Raw genomic sequence first — 8,449 nt, forward strand, 5'->3', positions numbered from 1 at the left:
AACCTCTTTGTTGCCGCAGATCGCAAAGTTAAGACCAAAACCATGAGATAATGAAAGCCAGGATCCACACTCACAAGAGATGAAGGATTGGATATAGAATAGCCATCAAATAGTGAGAATAAAGAGCTGATACCTCAAAATAGTAGGTTGAAAATTCATTATCAAAACGATTTTTGTCAAATTACCTGAAAAATTAATTCATCTTCTCTCTGATTCGTCATCATCGGTTGTGCAGGCAAGTTTGAGACAAAAATTACAATCTTTGAAGTAGTGCGAGTGTGCGACCAAAGTCTGAAAAGAGATACATTCAATTTGCATTTGTTATATGCTTCGCCTCATACAACCAGTATTTCTAACTGCTGGAGCAAAGCCTTTAATATTAAACTCCACGAGATATGTAATTTCAGAATAATAGAAAGCGAGTAGTATTTTTGTTATTTATCCTTGTGATTTTATGTGTAGTTTATTTCTTTTTCTTGGACTAGGGAGGAAAGGAGGTAAATTGCAGGGTTGTGGGTAACAGGTATCAATATTTATTCCACTCGTATGTTAAAACCAGTACAATCTATCTATATATATATATATATATATATATATATATATATATATATAATTGAGGGGCCTAACGTCGGTGACGTGGCTCTCCCATCTACAAGAAAATCCTCTTTCCTGCCTCTATGATTTCTTGCCCTTTTTAAAACGCAATTTTCACCCCAAAATACACCAAAACCGCTTCACATGAACACCGGTTCTGTAATCTCTTGCAAATTATCAGTACTTCCCCATCTACTCAACATTCTCTCACAACGGTTGTATGGCAACGATTTGCTACTCCCTTTTCCCCTAATTACTCCCCTTCTATATCTTCCAATTTCCCTGTGCTTCTCCATCTTTTCAATCGCCCTCTCTACCTTCTTTGTTCTATAGTTTTTATTTGAAACAATATCTCAAATTCCCTGATAATGTATTCATTATTTACCCACGGCATACTTACTTTACAAATCATGAACTATTCGACAAAGAACAAAATCAGGAATCACAAACTGCTTCGGTGCACCCAACAAATTTCGGTATGTAATCCTTTTCAAAGAATTTTTTCCGATTATGCTTACCAGTTATTCTCATGGTTTATTTGATTAATCTAATTGTATTTTAAAAAAAATTATGTTTGATGCACCTAGAGTCTGTGCGCTCAATTAATATAGGTGTGGACGCACAAGGAATACGAGGACAAATAAACTTGTCCGCTCAACAAATATAGGTGTTGACGTACAAGGAATACGAACAGAAAATGCCATTACGAGATTGAGGTACTATTCTTCGCCACTCAGATTTTCGCGCAGTTCAGATATACTGGTCTAAATATTTTGAACTACTATTATCATATATTCCCCTATTATATCACTAGGGTGTTAGGATTCGACAACAATGTCTTTCAATTAATGTTATAGTTTAGGTCATAATTTTCAATCTTCTTTACGTTATTGTTTTCTATTTGAAGGGACATATGCATATAACATTGGTTCAACAATGTAGTGATCATGAAAAAACCCCCCACCAAAATATGATCATCAAATGAAGGGGATATGCAAAATAATCGCTTATAATGTATCTTTGCTATTTAATCTCTAAAAACTTTGACGTATGTATAACCAAATGTTAAATTCATCAAAATATAGTATTGAATTTGTGAAGCAAGCAAGTGCAAATAAGATGATATAAACAGACATGAAATGTGCTGGTGAGGACTATAGATGCTCAACTTATTGAGGTTTACAGACAAAGAAGAAATCAATAGAGGTTTTCACCTCTAACCACTTTCTTAGAAAGTTTCTCAACCAAATCATAGTGCCAGTATCACCATAGTATATATGGCATATATATACTGCTACTGGAATTTCTTCATGTAGTTACAGCTTTATAACATTTTCTTGTGCTTTTTTTCTTCTCTTTGGTTTGTTATTATATCTCTTTTAATGCTTCAAGCCATATGTACTGCAGTTTCATTGCTTGCAACTGAGCCTTTAAGTTAATTGTTCTTCTTCTCATTTGTAAGGTATGTCTGTTCATACCATCCTTCGTTCCCGGCTTTCATGCTTCATTTGAATTTACTTATTTTTCTCGATCATATAAATTGAGTACTCCATTGTTAACCTTCTTAATTTTTTAATCTTTTAGCAGTTTAATGTTGTTTATAATTTTTGTGCACAAAAGCATAGTACTTAGGTAATGTACAACTATGGCAGGCGAACCAAAAATTCAAGAGTTTTTCCTGCTCTCTTACGAGATTGAACACACATTGACATTCGGCAATGTCAATAGCTTAACATTTTTGGAGTATTTAGTGAATATTATATAATGTTTGCATTTTGAATGAGTTTTGGCATAAAGCAAGAGAAATCTTGATCCTTTGATTTTCTTTTAAGCTTTTCTTTCATTTTTTTGGCCCTTCTGCTTTAATTGCTTCTCGCGTATGGTATGAATCATGACTAGAAAAAAGGATGCGACAGCTTTGCTCTGGGAAAAGGCTGCAGGAGTTTTGCTTCAACAAGTCCACGAGAGATTTCTGGACAAGGCTTGGAGTACTGCTCCAACTTAAATAAGGTAGGTGCCGTTCTAACACTCCAAAATTTATTATTTGGCTATATTATTTACCTGAATAATATTTCTTTGTCTGATTGTATTGGGTGTGAGAAGTTTTGAGGTTATCAAAATTAGGAGTTAAGGTATGTGTTATGTTGATAAGAATACCATATCTTTCCTTCAATCATGATTACATAACTTAACAAAGAGAGAAGCTAATGGCCTCCAGGTGTATTCAGTAATAATGATAACCTCAAAAAATTTCCTTATGTAATTGTAATGTGCATTAATTTTCAATTCATACATTTGTGTATCAGTTGATTGATAGATGGAGAGACATCAATGGCTTCTTTTTCTGGTACATGTCTAAAGCCTACGCTTATGGTGATTGCCGGAATATATGATATAGTTGAGGCGGGGACGAAAGGCAATGGAAGTTTTGCATCTGAACATAGTCATTGTCACAAAGTACGGAAAGGAGAATCATTGGACTCTCAATCATGTTCTATATCCATGCCTAATAGGACAACTTTATGAAGGTAAATATGTAATCTTTGTGTTGAATTCCAATAACTTACAAGATTAAAATCGGGGGATATGAAGCATAACATAGTTTGGTTAGATCATTGGCAGGAAGTTGGGGTATTCAAAGATCAATTTCTTGAATTATAATAGTAGCTGATTGTATTTCTAACTCTGAGTGCCATCTTCAGTTTAGACGGAACTTTAATGATTGGGAGCTGGAGAGTATTAGTATTTTGCTGGAAAATTTACAATATGTGGCGCTAGATGAAAACAAGACAGATTTTCAGATTTAGTTAGCACATAAATCTGAACTTTCTTTGTTAGTACCTGCTTATATATTATTTTTGAAGCAGGTTAAGGGTTGGTAGGATGAAGGGCCATGAAAATTGATTTGGAAGTCAAATGTTCCTCCTAAAGTTTTCAATTTGTTTGGAGTAAGCTGAGTAATGCCACAAGATATCAGCAATTATTATTATGCAGGTTTGGAGAGAAAGTGGACAACAGAGGCAGATTGATATGAAATTTATTTCTGTGTGCATCATTTTTAATACATGGCTTGAAAGAAACAAGAGGTATTTTGAAGAGAAAGCTGAGCACAATTCTTTTTTAAAAGTTTAAATGCTTGCAAAATTGTACTTTTGTAGCAAAGGAAACATATTAGATAGTATGATGTAGTTTTTGGATTTTTGAGTCTATTGTTGTCATTGTACTCCTTTATACTAGATTTCATAACATCTTGGTACTGACAATAATATTACCATTACCTTATTTAGAGAAAGCATAAAACCAACCAATCCCTAATTTTTTTTATACGTATAGGCACAATAATGCTTTAAATCTCTTTGCTCACCTATCTTTGTTATGCCCTTGAGTTTCTTCAGTTACCTTCTTTTGTATTACGTAGAAGCTAAGTTAGTGAGGCAGAAAGAAAAGGGAAACCTGGCATTTAAAAAAAAATAGAGAGGAAAGGAAGTAAAAAAACATAAAAAATATTTCTAAGAAAAAGAGGGAAAAGGTACCGTTTCACCTATATATGTTAATACAAGAAGGGTCAAGTACCTATATTAAGACAAAAAAATTCTCAAGTAGTGAAAACTAGAGAGAAATTTAAAATTAAGTATCGATAATAAAATGGATTAAAAATTGAAATCTAATATATTGGAATTTGAAGACCAATTTTTTTATAAGAATTGACTTGCCATTATTTTTATTTTTTGTATATTAGAAAAAAGACCATGAGTAAGTTTAATGAGGTCGGTCAATCACTGCGCGAAGCGCGGTCAAATTTTCTAGTTCTATTAAAAAGGGATGCACTATTAGAATCATTAGCAACGGTTTACGGCGTCAGAAACAGAGTAGATAACTGAGGTCGTCGCTAAAAGCAGATGCCTCACATTTTTTCTCACACAAAACAGCCACACTGTTTTATAAGTGGAGTATTTTTATTCTAGAAAGTCAAGAAGACCATTGGTTGCAATTGGAACTATTTAGAGACTCTGTGGGCTGCGGGGGCCCATCTATCACGGCCAAGGTGCGTTCTTCAAACTTGCTTCACCGGCAGAATTCGCGACTGAATTCTACTTAATATGTAATCTTTTCGGTCCCAAATTATGTGGTATGGTTTGGTTGACATAAAGTTTTAAAAAAATAAAATATTAGTTTAAAAATCATCTTATTGAAATAAAATATAACAAAATTTAAAATAATTATTTTTAAATATAGAACTGTATCATTTTCTTTGGACCGTCTAAAAAATGTCACATAATTGGGACAAAGGGAATATTCGATATAAGAAACCGTAGGTCTCCTGCATGCATACTCTGCAATGCCCCATCAAAATTCACAGAAGCAAATAGGAAGTAGCAAACAATAAGTACGATAATAATCTTTAATACTCCATATATTCCAATTAGCAATTACGAAGTACAATTTAAACTTTTTATATTTGATCTGTTTCATTTTATATGATAGTATTTAACTTGACACATAATTTAAGAATTGGAAAAAAAAGACGTTTAGAAAATACCAAATGTATTATTTGAACTTGTCCTTTTATAACATAAAAGTCATTCGATCCAACTAAAACAAATAATGTTGAATAAAATGGATATTTTATTACATTGTGAGGGGAGTACCTGTTGAGATTGAATAAAAGATGGTGCAGCAGCCAGAGAAAAGAGAGTGAAGCCCGAAAACCCATATGAATGGGTGGTGTTGGTAAGCTAAAAATAAGAAGCAGTGTATATTTCTGCTAAGCATTGTATATACAAGCTTGCCAACCCACCCATTCCCAAAGATTTTGCAGGGCTCAACTCCCATTTCAAATTAGCTGGAATATGTTTTTTCTATATGCATATCATTGTGTAATGTGTATCTGTCGAGTGCAGTACCAAGTGCGACTATATATAGCGTAGTTGAGGGAGGGAACGTACTGTCACTTGAACAGGAGTTCTCTTTTCGGGATAAGGTTGCGTTGTTTGTTTCTGAGTCAAGAACCAAAATATTGTATATTTTGACTCAAGACACAAAAATAGGTGGAAAAAAGTGTTGAGGACCATATTATGTATAACGCATCTAAAATATGCGCTATACCTTAACGGCCAGTTACCCCGTTAAGATATAGCGCATGTAATATATGCGCTATACTCAGTATTTGCAGCCATAATAATTGACTGCATAGCGCATCAATTATATGCGCTATGTATAAACATACCCCCAACCCCCACCTTCAAAATTTTTTTCTTCATCTTCAAATTCCAAGATATAATTTAATAAGTGTCAAAACCAATAGCGGAAATAATTATAACAACCTCCCAAGACTGGTAATACTGAGTCATGAACTCTAACTGAATACATGCAATGATCTCAAGTATCGAATATACAATACTGCTCGAATAAGAGTTGACAGTAAAATAAAATGGGAAGACTCCAAGGGACTGCGATGACCAAGCAGCTCTACTTTAAATTCTTGGGATCACACTCTAACCTCTGTCCGAATCCGATATCTCCAATATCTTGCTCTGCACAAAAATATGTAGAAGTGTAGTATGAGTACACTACAGTCGATACCCAGTAAGTATCAAGACTACCCTCGATAAAGTAGTGATGAGGTACAATCAAGACACTAACTAGTCAAATAACCTGTGCAATATAGCATACAAAAATAATAGAAAGACAAATAGCAGTGATAACAACAATAATCAACTAGTGATATAAACAGCAAGGCAACAAGAATACCGTAAATATTGCTCAAGCGAATAATAAACACAAGTACAATCAATTAATCAAGTCCTTCAAAATATACATCTTTCAAATGTAAGTCCTTCAAATATAAATCTATCACATATAAGTTTTTCAAATAAAATCTTTCAAATATAATTCTTTCAAACAAAAGTCACTCTTTGATACCTCATTTCATTATCATAAAACACGGGTCTCAGCTCACTTTCATATTTTCACGGCACCTCGTGCCCATATCTCTATTACAACCGCACGGACAACTTATGTACCAAAATATCAATGTATATAAGATCCGCAAGATCAATTTATTTTCAATAAAGAAATTTTACAACTTTTAAACCAAGTAAGAAATCAACAAAGAAATAAATTTATTTTTGCACTCGTTTGAGTGAAGAAAATGACATTTCAATTAAAATGAAGCATCCGATAGCTACTGATTTGGATGTAAAATTTACTAAATTAAAACATAACAGTAATTTCTTTTATTCAAAACAACACAAATCTCGAAAACCAGTAAAAACCAGAAACACAAATCCTCAGAGTCTCGTACGAAGAGCCAAAGCCAACACAATACAATAAGGAATACAAACCACATAATAAAATCAAATAATTCATCACGGAAGAACACAAGAATTTATATATCACAAAAAAAATAAAATAACCAAAGGCAAGTGCAGCAATAGAGAAATATCAACAAAGGACACTCCCGAGGTACCGCTTCGTAGTCCCAAATCATAAATAAATATCAACAAAAGGGCACTCCCGAGGTACCGCCTCGTAGTCCCAAATCATATCTATTGTTCGGGTAGTTTTAGTAATTTATCTAATATAAATTAGGCATTTTAAACTAACAAGTATGGTGCAAAAATTCTAAATAGTTCATGAATTGGGTCCTAAAACTACCCGAACAATAGCATAATAGTAGTTACGCACGGACTCTCGTCACCTCGTACGTACGTAGCCCCCACAATTAGGAACAAATATTTATTTAAAACACTTATGAGGTAAATTCCCTCTTACAAGATTAGACAAGAGATTTACCTCGTCTCAAAACTCACTTTCGGATCACAATTTCACGTTAAAGCCTCAATTTTGATGCCGAAAATCCGAAACTAGTCAAACGTTATATAATTTAATCAATAAATACTCAACATTTTATAATTTATCTATTAGAGTAGTTAGCCAACTCAAAATTCTAAAATTTCTAAAATTTCTAAATGTTCCCGGAATCCGAAAATTTTCGGAGGAAATCATCACCCATAACCTTAAGAACTCAAATATACAATTTTTACCCCATTCCATAACCATTTTCGTGGTTAAAATCTCATGTTTATCAAAACCTAGGTTTTTCATCTAAACCCTTAATTTTCACAATTTACATGTTATAATCTACCTATAATATATGTAATTAATTTACAATAGGTAGAATTAACTTACCTCTAAGTTTCTAGGTGAACACCCCTCTAAAAAAGCTCCAAAATTGCCCAAGAATGGAGAAAATGGGCTCAAAAACGGCTGAGCCCCGTTTTTAAGACATTCTGCTAGCACAGTAAAGCCCTTATTCACGAACGCGGTAAAGGCCTCGTGTTCGCGAAGGCAAAATTCCCTAGGACCTTAAAATGCTCTTCCCGAACGCGACAGGGGTCTCGTGAATGCGAAGGCTTACCTGGCCTACCCTTCGCGAATGCGTGAGACCCTTCGCGAACGCGAAGGGTAAAATACACTGATCCCTCCCAGGCCCTGTCCTTTTATACGAATGCGAGAAGGCCTTCATGAACGCGTAGGCCTGGGATCCCCAAGCTTCGCGAATGCGACCCTCTTCCCTCGAACATGGAGGGTAACTGCCCATCTCCCCAAATTCCTTCATCGCGAACGCGAGAGACCTTCCGCGTTCGCGAAGAAGGAAACCAGAACTGGAAATCTGGTTTTTCCAACTTAGCTCCGGGTGGTTCAAAACTCACCCGAGCCACTCGGGACCCCGTCTAAATGCACCAACAAGTTTGTAAACATAATACGGACCTGCACGAACTCTTGAAATGCATAAATCAACAACGAAACCAAGAATCGTACCCCAAAACTGAATTGAATCAAAATATGAACT

General features: G+C 34.5%; 1 long non-coding RNA gene across 7 annotated transcripts; it reads left to right on the forward strand.

The window, feature by feature from the left end:
• Positions 1-639: 639 nt before the first annotated feature.
• On the forward strand, positions 640-3,894 carry LOC142180272 (uncharacterized). 7 transcript variants are annotated; one of them, XR_012708593.1, is made up of 6 exons: positions 649-1,070; positions 1,182-1,310; positions 2,002-2,056; positions 2,494-2,604; positions 2,901-3,122; positions 3,462-3,894. It is a non-coding gene; the product is annotated as an uncharacterized LOC142180272 (long non-coding RNA). The 7 variants fall into 7 exon arrangements; XR_012708592.1 differs by having other exon boundaries at positions 640-1,070; positions 1,182-2,056; XR_012708590.1 differs by having other exon boundaries at positions 644-1,070; positions 2,002-2,604.
• The last annotated feature ends 4,555 nt before the right edge of the window (positions 3,895-8,449 follow it).

The sequence above is a fragment of the Nicotiana tabacum genome, chromosome 4 (assembly GCF_000715075.1).
Source record: "Nicotiana tabacum cultivar K326 chromosome 4, ASM71507v2, whole genome shotgun sequence".
Classification (NCBI taxonomy): Eukaryota; Viridiplantae; Streptophyta; class Magnoliopsida; order Solanales; family Solanaceae; genus Nicotiana; species Nicotiana tabacum.